Source organism: Solenopsis invicta, chromosome 7 (genome assembly GCF_016802725.1).
Source record: "Solenopsis invicta isolate M01_SB chromosome 7, UNIL_Sinv_3.0, whole genome shotgun sequence".
In the NCBI taxonomy this organism is placed as follows: Eukaryota; Metazoa; Arthropoda; class Insecta; order Hymenoptera; family Formicidae; genus Solenopsis; species Solenopsis invicta.
Window position 1 is genome coordinate 15,805,676 of NC_052670.1, and position 14,932 is coordinate 15,820,607.

The window sequence follows — 14,932 nt, forward strand, 5'->3', positions numbered from 1 at the left end:
ATTCACAATGATAACACAATCAATGAACAACTCCAACAGACATATCAAACTTCTTTGTGTAACTTCGTTCAAGAAAACGATCCTATTGATGTAAATGAAAAAAAAGAGATTTCCGCTGAAAACAATGTTCTTAATGTCAATACTGTTGAATGTACTTCCGTAGAAAATGATAACGATTCCAAAGTCACTGATATCATACCAAGTATTGTAAGCATTAGAAGCATATCGCCATCGTTGTTTGAGAAACTAGATACGAATATATTTTCTGAAAATAATTTGGAGATATTAAATAAAAATGATGAAAAATCGATGGATATAAACGACGATCTGGAAATTTCAGATGTGGACAACGTATCCTGTTTACGCTGTAAACGTAAGAGTACGGTATATTGTCAAGCTTGCTTGGAAGCGCCTTATTGCTCAAAACGTTGCTCATCTTTGCATTGGAATGCGGTACATTACAAACAATGCAAAGGCGATAATTTTACCTGTATCGATCTAGTTTAAAAACACATATTACCTAGCAAACCATGAATACAACAGCAATATAAATGTAAAAATACTATATTTACGTACTATTTTTCTACAACAGTTTTATCTGTATTTGCTGGGTAGCATCATTTTAAGATGCTATCAAGAATATTTTCTTAACACTTTAAGCTTCTCAGATCAAAATATTTCTCAATTAAACAGTATTACATTGTTACTAAAAATTAAAACATAAAAACTGGTTGACGTGTTATTTTCATAATGGAATTTTTCTGTATGTAGGACGATTTGTACTAATGCTTTACGTTTTTTTTATTCCGTTAATAAAATAGAGAAACAGCAAAAAAAGTAACAAAAATATTGATTTTTAAACTTCTTAAAGCCTTACATTTTTCACAACTACAATGAATATTTTTAATACACAATTATAACTGTGCAATCTATGAACTTTCAATCAGTTCAACGAATTTTATATATATACACAAGAAAGAGAATTTTATTAGAATTTATCTTTAAAATTACGGTAAGTAATCGTGTGAGATAACATAGTAATTTAAAGATTTTTCCTATAATTTTAATAAAAATTCTACCAAAATTTAACTAAATTTTTTAAATATTTTATTGTGATAGATATCAATATATTAAAAAAAATTACATAAAATTTTTCAAAATATCATATTGTCCCTTGACTATTGTAATTTTAAGAATAAATTTTAAACTCTTAGTTTATATATTCTAGTTGTTTCGTAACTGACGATACATAGTCGGAAATAGAGTGATTTTACGTGACAAAAATAAATCGAAAACATAGAATAAAATGTTTTTGTATGATACATTTCCGAGATCATATTAAAAAATTGACATATTTTGACATAAAATATAAAATATTTCGTAAATCTACTACAATAATATTTTGATAATTATTTTAATCAATAAGTTAATACTTTTATGTATGTAATAATGAGATAAATGATGTAATCAGTGATATAAAAAATCATTGATGTAATAAAAACGTGTAATTGCATAATTTTTTTATATATAGTATAATTTTTTTTTAAACAACTGTGTATTTTCGTTCAACTTATTCATCTTATTATTCTATGTTTAAAAAGTATTAAGGTAAAACTAAAAAAATTAAATAGTTTACAAAATTTTATATTTTATAATTTATGTTAAAATATGCCAATTTTCAAATTCGATTATTTTGGAAATGACGTACCGTATGAAAAAATTTTATTTGTTTCTGACTTATGTTTTCATGTAGAATCATTCTCTTTCTAGTTACATCAGTTTCGAAACATCCTATACATTTCTCGCACGCGCGCGTGTGTATGTACGTGTGTACATGTATGTACGTATTTATTTTAGTAAAAAATAATGACATAAATAAATAATGACTAAAAAAAAATAATGACATAAAAAATTAAATATTTTTCAATTTTCTAATTTCTTTTACAGTTAGTTATAAAAGACATTTTTTCCTTGAATTTTGTTTAAGTTACCTAGTACAGATATAAGTAATAATAATATGTTTATATGTAATATAAAGTGTTAATTTAATTATATTAGTGACTTAAATATATAGCTTAAGGAAAATAAAAAAGTTAAAATAATTTGATCAAATTTAAATCATTTCTTTTATCAATATGATGTCAAATTAATGCATTTTGACTTTTCTGTTTTCCTTGGATTGTATCAGACTGTATAGTTACATATACTGCTTATTCTATAAAAATTAGTTGACATATTACGTATTGAAGTTTTTGATATTCTTATACTAGATTTGAAATAACACTATTTGCGATTAAAAAGAAAAAATTCGTTATAATACCTTATGAAGTGATAATGTTATATTTGTTGTTATGTAACTAATTCGTCATATGTAAAAATTATCATAAAATGTGAGAGAATGTTTATCTTTTAATAAATTAAGAAAACCACTAATAAATTAGGAAAACCACTGTTATTTTTTCTTGTAAATAATTATTTGTTTTGCGGTATTATATCTTTCGAAGAAAGAAACTTTTTAGAAAAGGTTAAAGTTGAATCTAAATAATTTATGTTAATTAAAGCCGTAGCTTTCGTAATAGCTGACAATCAAGTAAACGTTCGAATTAATTCCAACATTTCCGGTACTTTCATGCGGTTACACATTCGCGTAATCAAATAATCAATTTATTTAACAGAGTTAACAAACTTGCTTTTAAATTTTACTTTTGTATTAACAAGTTGGTTTTGCTTAATTGACGTCAGCAGTAGCGAGCCTTGTGTGACTACTCTTTTTGAATTCTTCTTTTTATTTTTACAGTAGTTAATCAACTGTTTTCTTCTTTTGTGCTAATTATTAAAATAATTATTTATTATATGTGCAGTATTATCTCACTGATACCGACTGGTGTTAATGTATTCTTGTACTTATTGTTCGTTCATTGGATTTTTTTGAATTTTTGCATAAATAGTTCTCCGATGGAATCTTGCCAAATTTCTTTCACAACGTCTTGGATTGCTTTAATTGTAAATCGTACCTTCATGAGTTTCGCATCGACTACAAGAATTGAAAAAGAATTTAGCAATATATTTTGCTTTTTTTCACCGACATAATTAACCAGTTAAGAAGTTTGTTTATCTTTATGAAAGTGCTACGAATTGTGTAAAAGTTTAATATTACATTCTTGCAACATAACACATTCACAGTTAAAATTTTGGGAAATTTGTCTACATAATTTGAGAGAAATTCAAAGCTAAAAATCATGTTTTTTACGTGATTTTTGTGAGTAAAAGTGCGAAATTCATGGAACGAGAAATCGCTGGTGATTTTCCCCCTCTATTCCAATTTCTTAAAAAAAATCTTAAAAAAAAAAATAAATAAATAAGTAAAAAAATCTAGCGATTTGAGAGAAGTTGGTAAAAAATGACGCTATCGTCAAGTATCTGTCGCTTTCTCCCGATAACAGCAATTATATTTATGATGTAATGTCAAAGTTCAATGCGATCAACTGTTCAGAAATGGCGATGTTGCTATATCTCATCCCATAATTTTATATTCTAAATTACAAGTGATATACACATTACACAATCATACAAACCGTTATTGTTTCGATCTATATAGTATATCGTAATAAGAATCTTTTGCAAGTGTTACTTGAGATCATTCTCGTGCTACTTGATCGTGTACTCGCGTTATTCGCCAAAGTAGATACGATTAATTACGTATTTACGGCTAGGAGATAACGGTGAGGAAGCCCATTAGCATTAATAGTGGAAATATATCTTTGAACGAGTGTGAGTTCGTTGTCTCGGCGAGAAAAACGAGCGACAACATTTCTGCCAACTCTTTCTAGTTGATCTTGAACGTTGTATAGTATTCAGGACACGAAGTTTTATAAAGTCGGTAAAAGCGGAGAAACACAAATTCTTTGCTTCCTAGATACAAAGATATTTTTTCCTCTCGTTATCTCGTTATGTATCGCGCAAAGACATCAAAATATTATAAAAAAGAGGGTTGTAAAATATTTTTTTTTTTTTTTTACAATAGCTCAGGAAATATTAACCAACGTCCAGTCTCGAACATCGTGATGCAACTAATCGATCCAACGTACTAATAATATATAATATTTGGAAATACGAATCTTTAGAAACTGTAATTGTCTTCTCCATCCCACAAATGAAACGGAACAAAAGGCAATTGCACGTAAAATATAGGTATATATCGATGGAATTAATTGTGAGAAATTTCCTCGCGATTCGCAGTGCCGTCGGATGTCAGTCATCTCAACGCGCGCGCGTTCGAGAGTTCTTTTCTGGCATTGAACTGCTATTCGCTATTAGAGGTCGATGGGAAGAGAGTTGTGCCGTAAGGTTAGAAGTTCTTGGCTATTCTCCTTGCCGCAACGCCCGCAACGAACGCGTTCGGATCGACATTTTCTCTGCGATAAAGGCAAATAAACATCTATTCGAACAGCGAGTTTCTCTCTTTTTCTTACTCGTCTTCGTCTTTTCCTTCTTCCTTCTTTTCCGGACGCGCGAAAGTCACACACCAGATTGCACCGCCGTGGAAAAATTCGTCGAAGAAACCCGAGACAAATTATTTATTTTTTCCAATATCGAACCGAGAGAGGTACGCGAGTCTCGATTTACGCGGTTTTAATATTGAATAGGCCCGTCGTCGCATCGCTCAGCTCGTGGGTATCTCTTATTAAGAGAAACTTCGAAACGAGATGCATAAAACGGGGTTTATTCCTTGATCAACGTTATTTTGTATGATTGATATTTTCAAGACTCGTTGCTATTTTAATAGAAGTATTTCTCCTTTTGTGTATTACAAAGATATTATTCAGATATGAATTTATGCTCTGACATATTATCAATGGCTATCAAATAAATTACCTGTGAAAATTGATAAAGAAATTTTTGTGATGATTCGAACGTGATTGCACGATTTGTTAAATACGAATAGCGGTCCAATACAATGTTTGTCATTTTATCTATATAAAATTATCTAATTATTTAGATAAAGAAATGGCTTTACTGTTATATATAATCAGTACAAAATTACCTTTTCAAAAAAAGGTAAAAAAAAGGTGCCAATTTATGTGTGTGCGCGCGCAGCTTATCTTTAATTTTTTTTTAAAACTCAAGTGGTACTATTTTTTAATCCAACTTAAATGTATTTTTTTCAAAAAATGTATGAAATCTTTAAATTGCGCCAATTATAAAGAGAATATATTGCTGTTTGAAATAACTGTTGTGCTACTTTTAACGAATAAAATGCAAGTGATAGTATATTTATTTCTTAAGTAAAACCCAAGTAGCGGTATCTTTAATTCCTTTTTAAATAAAATTCAAGTGATACTGTCTGTGTATTTTTATTGAAACATTTTTCTGTTCTAACCTAAGTGGATGTACTTAATTTAAAAAAGTTTCAATGAAATATGTAACATTTAATCTCAAAGAATTAAAGAGAAAACAGAAATGAGAATGTTTTATTAAAATAAAAAATTTTTAAACTACAAAAAATTGGCGGTCGAGCTCGATGTCGCCGATTCCCTGGGAAGCAGGAGGAGGGTGATGGTATGCTCCGCGCATTTTCCCCATGATGAGGGGGCCCCACCGCCGCCGGAACCGGTGACCAGACTGGTAGAGTACTGCCAGAGTGAGCGGCTTCTCCTGATAGTGGGTTGCGATGCTAACTCACACCACACGGTCTGGGGTAGCACGGATACTAACGATAGAGGTAGGAGGCTGTTAGAATTTCTAGCGTCGACGGACCTGGAGATTCTCAACAGAGGTAACGAGCCCACCTTTTGCACGGCGGTGAGGAGAGAGGTTCTCGACCTTACTGTCTGTTCTAGGTGTATATCGAGGGACGTGGTCGGATGGAGGGTCTCGCGTGAACCTTCACTGTCAGACCATAGGCAAATCACCTTCAAGCTGGCCTGGGCTAGAGGTAAAGTGACGACGTTCAGGGACCCCAGAAGGATCGATTGGGAATCCTATCGGGCGGACCTGAAATGCCATTTCGAGAGCTTCCCAAGGAGGCACGGGACCGAGGAGGAACTGGAGCTCTGCGTGGATCATCTGCAGAGGGCTCTGGTGGAGAGCTATGAAAGGAACTGCCCAGAAAGGGCGGTTAAGAATTCCAGGGGCAACTCCTGGTGGAGTCCCAAGCTGCAGGAGCTCAGAAGTGCGGCTCGGAGGGCCTGGAATAGGGCCAAGAACACGGGCCGCCAGTCGGACTGGGAACTTCACAGAAGGGCCCAGGAAGACTACAGAGACTCCGTGGTAAAGGCAAAGAAAAAGAGCTGGAAAGAGTTCTGCGAGTCGGTAGAGGGCGTGCCCGAGACCGCAAGACTATGCAGGATTCTAGCCAGAAATTCAGACGCCGTCCTGGACTCCATTAATCTCCCCGATGGGACATTGGTGACCGGGGAGCGATGTCTGGTGCATCTGCTGGAGACCAGCTTTCCGGGCTTTCGCAGAGAGCACGGTGAACTGTTTGCCTATGATGCGGTGGGCTCGCGCAGGGCTCGCAAGGCGGACTGGGGACTAGCGGCCAGCATTGTCAAGCCCGGAAAAGTGAGATGGGCGATAAACACCTTCAAACCCTTTAAGTCGGCGGGACCAGATCAAGTATTTCCGGCTCTTCTACAGGAGGGGCTGGAGCTCGTCGTGGGACCTCTGACAAGGACTTTGAGGGCATGTTTGGCTCTGGGCCATACGCCTAGCGCATGGAAACTAGCGAGAGTGGTATTCATCCCAAAAGCGGGAAGAGTGAGCTACTCCTCTGCTAAAGACTTCAGACCGATAAGTCTGACTTCGTTTCTCCTGAAGACTCTGGAGAAATTGGTCGACGCGTATGTAAGGGATGTTGTCCTCCTGCGGCGTCCCTTGCACTGCGTGCAGCACGCGTATCGCATGGGCTACTCCACGGAGACAGCTCTTCATGCGACAGTGTCGTTTATTGAGGGGCAACTGGAGAGGGGCGGTTACGCGGTGGGCACCTTCCTAGACATAGAGGGTGCTTTTAACAACACCCCGCACAAGGTGGTGTGTGAAGAAGCGTTGCACAGGGGTGTGCCAGAGAAACTCGTAGAGTGGATCCGGGGCATGCTAGGGCGGCGAGTTGTAGCCTCGTTGGGAACAACGAGGGTCAGTGGATGGATGGAGAGGGGGTGCCCCCAGGGCGGGGTACTCTCTCCACTGCTATGGTGCCTGGTGGTGGATGGGCTGCTTGAGGGACTGAGTGAGAGGGGCTTCTTCGTGCAGGGCTACGCTGACGACGTGGCTCTGCTAGTGCGAGGACCCTTTCTCGGGCCTCTCTTGGAGCTCATGCAGAACGCACTGGGAACAGTGGAGCGGTGATGCAGGGGGACCGGTTTGTCAGTAAATCCGCTGAAAACGGGGCTCGTTGTTTTCACTCGCAAATATAAAGTGCACTATAAAGGGGCCCATCTTTGAAGGTACAAGGCTAATCCCAACTGAGTCAGTGAAATATCTAGGAGTGATCCTAGATAAGAAGCTGTCCTGGAGGGAGCATCTTGAAAGCCGCTGTAAGAGTTTGTGCTCTTACTTCTGGATGTGCAGGAGAATCGTGGGCCAGACGTGGGGGCTGAAGCCCAGGATGGTCTGTTGGATCTACACTGCAATACTTCGACCCAGGCTTACCTACGCAGCAGTCGTGTGGTGGCCGAGGGCGCGGAAGAAAGCGGCGGTGACGGCGCTCGAGCACATCAGGGCTCTGATTTTAAAAGGGGTCCTGGGTGCAATGCGAACCACGCCGGTGGCAGCCATGGGCATTTTGCTCGGGATTGAACCACTTCACCAGGTGGTGGTGGAGGCGGCGGCGATCGCCGCACACCGACTAGCCTGTGAACTGAAGTGGAAAGAGGGGACTGCGCATACTAAGTTCCCTAGCGGCGTGCTGACCGACTCCATCTTCAGAATGAGGCAGGACAGGATGCCAGCAGTTCGGGCCCTGGACAGGCGCTTTAAAGTGCAGGTCACAGGACTCGCGGACGAGATTGAACCCGGAGCATCGGTTCAGGCCTCGGACGTCTGGTTCACAGATGGCTCCAAGACGGGTACGAGCTCCGGCGCGGGCATTGTTTGCCGACAGAGGAGGGTGGCAGAAAGCCTGTCCCTGGATGGGTACGCCACGATTTTCCAGACGGAGATCGTGGCAATCCTGAGATGTGCCCAACTGGCCCTGGAAGTGAAGGAGACAGGTTGGCGCGTGAGAATATGTTCGGACAGTCAAGCTGCCATCAAGACACTCGAAGCTCCGATTTACACCTCGCGGCTGGTCTGGGACTGCAGAAATGCACTGGAGAAGCTGGCGAAGGACAAAGAAGTTATCGTGACCTGGGTCCCCGGTCACTCGGGGATTGAGGGCAATGAAGAGGCCGATCGGCTCGCCAGGGCCGCATCAAGAATGGAGGTGTTCGGGCCGGGACCGGTGCTGGGGATCCCTTTCTGCCTTGGCAGGGAGAGGCTTCGGGCCTGGCTGCGGAACGAGCACCTCGAGTTTTGGAAAAATGAGCTGGGGACCAAGTGTCGACAGGCCGGGGCTCTACTGGGGGAAACACCCAGTGAGGGCCTAGTTCGGGACTTAAGATCCTTGAGCAGAAGGGACGCCAGGCTAGTGGTGCAAATACTGACTGGCCATGGAGCCCTCAATTACCACATGCGCAGGCTGGGCCGTTCCGATACGGCCGAGTGTAGGGCCTGTGGGGAGGAAGAGGAGACAAGTCTCCACATTCTTTGCGACTGTCCGGCCTACGCGGGGCTGAGACTAAAACTACTAGGCTCGGCATTTCCCGAGCCAGGGCAGATTAGCAGGCTGCCTATGAGAGACCTGAGTCTCTTCTGGAGGGAATCGGGGCTCCCATAGGCAGCAAACGACTGGAGGGTAACACAATGGACAACAGTCTGCGTGCCGTAGGCGGATCTTCGATCCGAGGACCGCCCCCTCAGTCTTTATTATTATTATTATTATTATTAACGCGTTACAACATTGCGTACTAGCGTTTGTTTGTAATAATCATAATCGGTATCGTTTGCCGAATGTTCTGGTGCGCTCCTCTATTTCTTATTCCTTTCGTCGTCCGAAGTGAAGAGAAAGAAAACGTCGGAGAAATTGTACTTGGCTAAACGCGCAATCATCGCGTTATAATAACACGCGCGGTGCTCGTGTCTCTCTTTTTTTCTCCATAAATTCGTACTACAGCAAGATGAATATTATGAGGTTTCTTCCTCTTTTTTTTTCGTGATATCCTATGACTTTTAAAGTCATGTCACGCCGATAAATACGAGATAAGTGGTAGTAAGAAAGTTTTTCGAGCATCAAACAGAAATCTACATGATAGAAGCGAAATAAATTACGACATCTGCGAGAGAGCGTGTTCGCAGAAACACGAGAGGGGACCAAAAAGGACACGTGCAGTCGTAAAAATCTGATCGATAAATCATTTATTTTCGAGTACTTTATCTCAAACGTCGTTACGATTTGGTCTGCATGTTTATTGCGTGTCTATTTAACAGTAGTGGATTATAACGTGTCAATCCATAAAAGAACTAAACAAATCGATTATCTCATTGAAGATAAATTAATATAAGAACAAGACAAAAATTTTACACCGAGAAAAGGGATATTTCGGGCACCTACTTTCTAAAAGAAGAAAAAGATAAATGCGGCATAATATGGAATCAGCAGTAGGAAGAAAAAGTAACTATCTGTAGCGAGTGTAAAAGACTTATTGTTAGTGGTTATTTAATTTCATAATATGTAAATGGATATAAAAAATGGACTATACCAAAATAAAAGCGCTTTTAGTTTTTGAATTCTATATTCAGCTTGATTGTCTCATTTATAAATGATTATATCCCTAAAAGCCCACAATATTCTTAGAATATTATACAAATATTATTAAAAATTAAAATATTATTATAAATATTTTGAAAATATTATTTAACATTTCTGAAATATAGAAATATTCTGTTAATGTTAAATTTTCATTTTTTATAATACTTTTAGTGTTTTTCCTTTATACCTACAGAATATTATAAAAATATTATAATATATTAATTAGAATATTAATATTTAATATTACAGAAATAACCCACTCTTTTTATATACGGCAAAATGCAAAGGTTTTACAAATTTTTCTTTTCAAATATAAAAAAATATTTTGTTAAAAACAATTTTTATATTAATCGACAATATAAAGTTTTTATTGGAAGTTTATTTTGGCACAACTCAAATGGAGTAAATAGTGCTTAATAAATTAAAAATTTTGGATGCGTGCAGCATATATATACTGGAATTGCCCTACATTTTACGGTCACATTTAGCTCACGATAATTCCAGCTAGAGCTGATTCGAATCGTGGACCCAAGATCATCCCGTCGTTTGGCCGCATCAATATTATCGTAAAATGGTTCAACGACCGTCACAGTAGTGGTGGATAATGGTGGTGGTGGTGGTGATGGTGATGGTGATGGTGATGATAATGGAGGTGGAGGTGGAAGCGGAGGTGGCGGCTCGTCATGGTGGGGATGCACGTGTCGTCCCTTTCGTCATCTTTATATAACAATCCGAATCAATCAAGCCTTCGCCTCGTGTACTTCACGGATATAACATAGTGATTGCACGTCGTACTTCAGTCGATTTGTGACCATCAGGGCGTGTAAGTCAATGAAAGAGGAACGACGACGTTGATCAATGACAATTCTTGCGCGCTCCGTAAGTATATGTATACGATGTGTACATATACAGTACAAATAAATTACCTTTTCGAAAAAAAGGTAAAAAAAAGCGCCTATGTGTGTTGCGCGCAATTTATTTTGAAATTGTGTAATCTAATAAAAATGATATACATTTATAAAAAAAAAAATGTGTGAAATCTTTTAAAGTGCGCTTATAATAAAAAGAATATACTTTTTCTATAAAATTAAAGTAGTCGTATTTGTATTTTCTTTGAAAAACATTCCTATTCTAACCCAACTGGTAGTATCTTCAATTTTTATACAAAACCCACGTGGTACTATCTCTGTATTGTTATTGAAAAATCTTCGTATTTTAAAAATTCAAGCGATAGCATCTTTAATTCTCATTGAAAAATTTTATTCTAACCCAAGTAGTATTTCCTTAAATATTGTGTAATTTAATTCAACCTAAATGCATTTTTCCAAAAAATCTTTTAAACAATCAAAGTACTATTTTTGTATTTCCATTGAAAAATCTTTCAATTTTAACCCAAGTGGTTGTATTTAATTTTAATAAATTTCAATCGAATATATAACATTTAATTTAAAAGATTAAAGAGGAAACGGTACAAAATGAGAAAATTTTATTGAAATAAAAAATTTTTGATGTACAAAAACATGGCGCTGCTAGATAGGAAAAACAATGAGAAGAATTGAATAATTTCTGTACAAAACCTAATTGCTACTATCTCTGTATTGTCATTGAAAATCTTTCAAACCAAGTGGAATTTAATTGAAAATAAATAATATATTAAAATTTTGTAATCTAATTTAACCTCAATAATTTATATTTTAACAGAATTTTTATTTTTTTAAATAAAATTCAAGTGGTATCTTAAGTTTAACTTACAATAAGAATTACTTAAATGTTAAAGGAACTAAAACTTATTTCGCAAATTTTTTTTATAACGCATATCTTACAAGTGTTACATTTATTGCGTTCTTTCTTACGTCTTTTCTGCTTTTTCTATCTAGCAGCGCCATGTTTTTGTACATCAAAAATTTTTTATTTCAAAAAAATTTTCTCATTTTGTACCGTTTCCTCTTTAATCTTTTAAATTAAATGTTATATATTCCATTGAATCTTATTAAAATTAAATACAACCACTTGAGTTAAAATTGAAAGATTTTTCAATGGAAATACAAAAATAGTACTTTGATTGTTTAAAAGATTTTTTGGAAAAATGCATTTAGGTTGAATTAAATTACACAATATTTAAGGAAATACTACTTGGGTTAGAATAAAATTTTTCAATGAGAATTAAAGATGCTATCGCTTGAATTTTTAAAATACGAAGATAATTCAATAACAATACAGAGATAGTACCACGTGGGTTTTGTATAAAAATTGAAGATACTACCAGTTGGGTTAGAATAGGAATGTTTTTCAAAGAAAATACAAATACGACTACTTTAATTTTATAGAAAAAGTATATTCTTTTTATTATAAGCGCACTTTAAAAGATTTCACACATTTTTTTTTTTTTTATAAATGTATATCATTTTTATTAGATTACACAATTTCAAAATAAATTGCGCGCAACACACATAGGCGCTTTTTTTTACCTTTTTACTTACCTGAGAAACTCAAAATTTTCAACCAATTTCTTGACAACACATAATCACAGCTGTAATATTTTCAAATTAAATTAAATTATTAACATACATTTGTCATATTGCTCCAGTTCTTTATTATCTGTTTTATCCGTATAAAATCTCTTCACTTTTTCAATTCCTATCATTTTGGTTTCAAAGCAGCAGCATGATATTGACACTTTGTTGATGTAGTATGATTACTTTTATATATCTCCATTTATTGACGAAGATATTACATTTATATTTATATAGTATAATTTATTACATTTAACTTCCAATTAAAATATTTAAAAGACCTTTAATATAAATAATCATCCTAATACTTTATATTATATTAATTTAAATATTAATTTTTATTCTATTAGTTTCATTAAAGGGCCTAAGGAATAAGTATGGTGAAAGTGTCTCCATGGTTTTTCGAGTAGGTCTTTTTTTCTAAGATAACTTATATGAAAAGACGCTTACATACCAAATTTGTAATTTCTATAAGGAGACGTGATCAAGATAGAGCGAAAAAAAAAACGATTTTTCTACATTTTCACAATTTTCTTAGTAACAAATCAAACAGAATTTTGAAAAAATTTTTGAAAATCAATTACATTTAAACATTAATAACAATATTTTTTACATTTAATTTTGATGCAAATTTTGAGTATAAAGAATAAAAATAACTTTTAAACATTTTTTCTATCCGGATTTCGTTGATTTACCACCTTGAAAAAATTACATGTGATCTCTGTTCTTAACTTTTACAAAATAATTTTTTTCAGATTTTTTTCAAAAAGTGCCTTACAATGAAAAAAATTAAAATAATAACATTTTTTGTCAATTTTTATCGCAAAATGAGCAGATAAATTATTTTTATCAGCTCTTTAACGTTTTATTTGTCTACAAAATTCATATGGAAGTATTTTACTGATCACAAGTTGAAAGTTAGTGATAGCTAAACTATTTTTCAATTTTTATAATTCCATAACATAAGGTTTTTATTTCATAAATATAAAATAAATGCTTATGTTATGGAATTATAAAAATTAAAAAATTATCTAGTTATCACTAACTTTCAACTTGTGATCAACAAAACATTCCAATATGGAATTTTATAGATAAATAAAACGTTAAAGAGCTGGTAAAAACGATTTATCTGCTCATTTTTTGGAGAAAATTAACAAGAAAAATGTTATTATAATTTTTTCATTGTAGCGCATCTTTTGAAAAAATCTGATAAAAATATATTTTGTAGAAGAGAACAAAGACAACACATGTAATTTTTTTACGTAAGTCAACGAAATTACGGTGAAAAAAATGTTTAAAAGTTATTTTTAAAAATCAAAAACAAATGTAAAAAATATTTTTATTAATGTCTAAGTGTAATTGATTTTTTAGAAGTTTTCAAAGTTCATTTAATTTGTTACTAAGAAAATCGTGAAAATGTAAAAAAATTGTTTTTTCGCTCTATCTTGGACACGTCTCCATACAGAAAGAAAGCCAACTCGAAAAGCGTGGAGGCACACTTTCACTCTACTTATCCCGCTAGGCCTTTTATTAATTTTTAAAAAATTATTTCAAGATCGTGAAAAAATATCAGTATTTAAATGTGGATTTGATCCAATTTTAAATAATCAAATACCCTTCAGAATTCAATTTCTTTTAATTAGATTAATTTTCCTAATCTTTGATATTATAATAAAATTACTTTATTAATTCCTCTCATTTACTTATTTATAAAATTATAAACAAATTCTTTAATTTGTTTATAATTTTATCCTCATTCTTTATTTTATTTACTTTACTTATATGTTTTTATCTTAAATTTATAGAAAAATCTATCGATTGAAAAATTTAAGCATCTACAGAGTATTACAGAGTTAAATTAAATAACATTTAAATTGCATTTAAAAATCATATAAAATACGTATATATTTTAAAATTTAATATAACATTTATATTTATTATCAATATTTATTAATTTTCTTAAAGTAAACCAATTACATTTAATTTCGACTTAAAAATTGATTATATACTTTAATCTAAAGGAAATTTAACTAAAATAAAAAAAAATAAATTGTTGTTAATAATTTAATTGAATATAATCGTCAGATGACAGGCATGAAATGTAAAAATATCTTGAGTCGGAACACGCCGAATCTATCATATCAATATGCCTTAACATGCGTACAAGTCTATGTGTTAAGACATCGGTGAAACCTAATGTACATTGTTAATGGCTTTATTATTGTTAATTGTTTCGGTCTTAAGTAAAGAGACATCAGCAATATTGGGAGTGTTCTTATTAACTATCGGTTTTAATGTATTAATGACTTCACTTGTGTTGAAAGTTGACAATACTGTGTCAATATTTATAATCTGTTGCAAATTATTAGGAGTCTTCTTGCTGACTTTTGATACTGATGCAGCAATAATTTTAGTTGCTTTGGAAGTTAACGGTTCTATGTCAAAATTTAAAATCTGTTGCGAAATACTGGGGGCGTCTTCATATACATCTGAGTTCGACATTGATGCAGCAATGATTTTACTTTCATTGGAAGTTGATGGTATCTTGTCAATATTTAATATCTGTTCT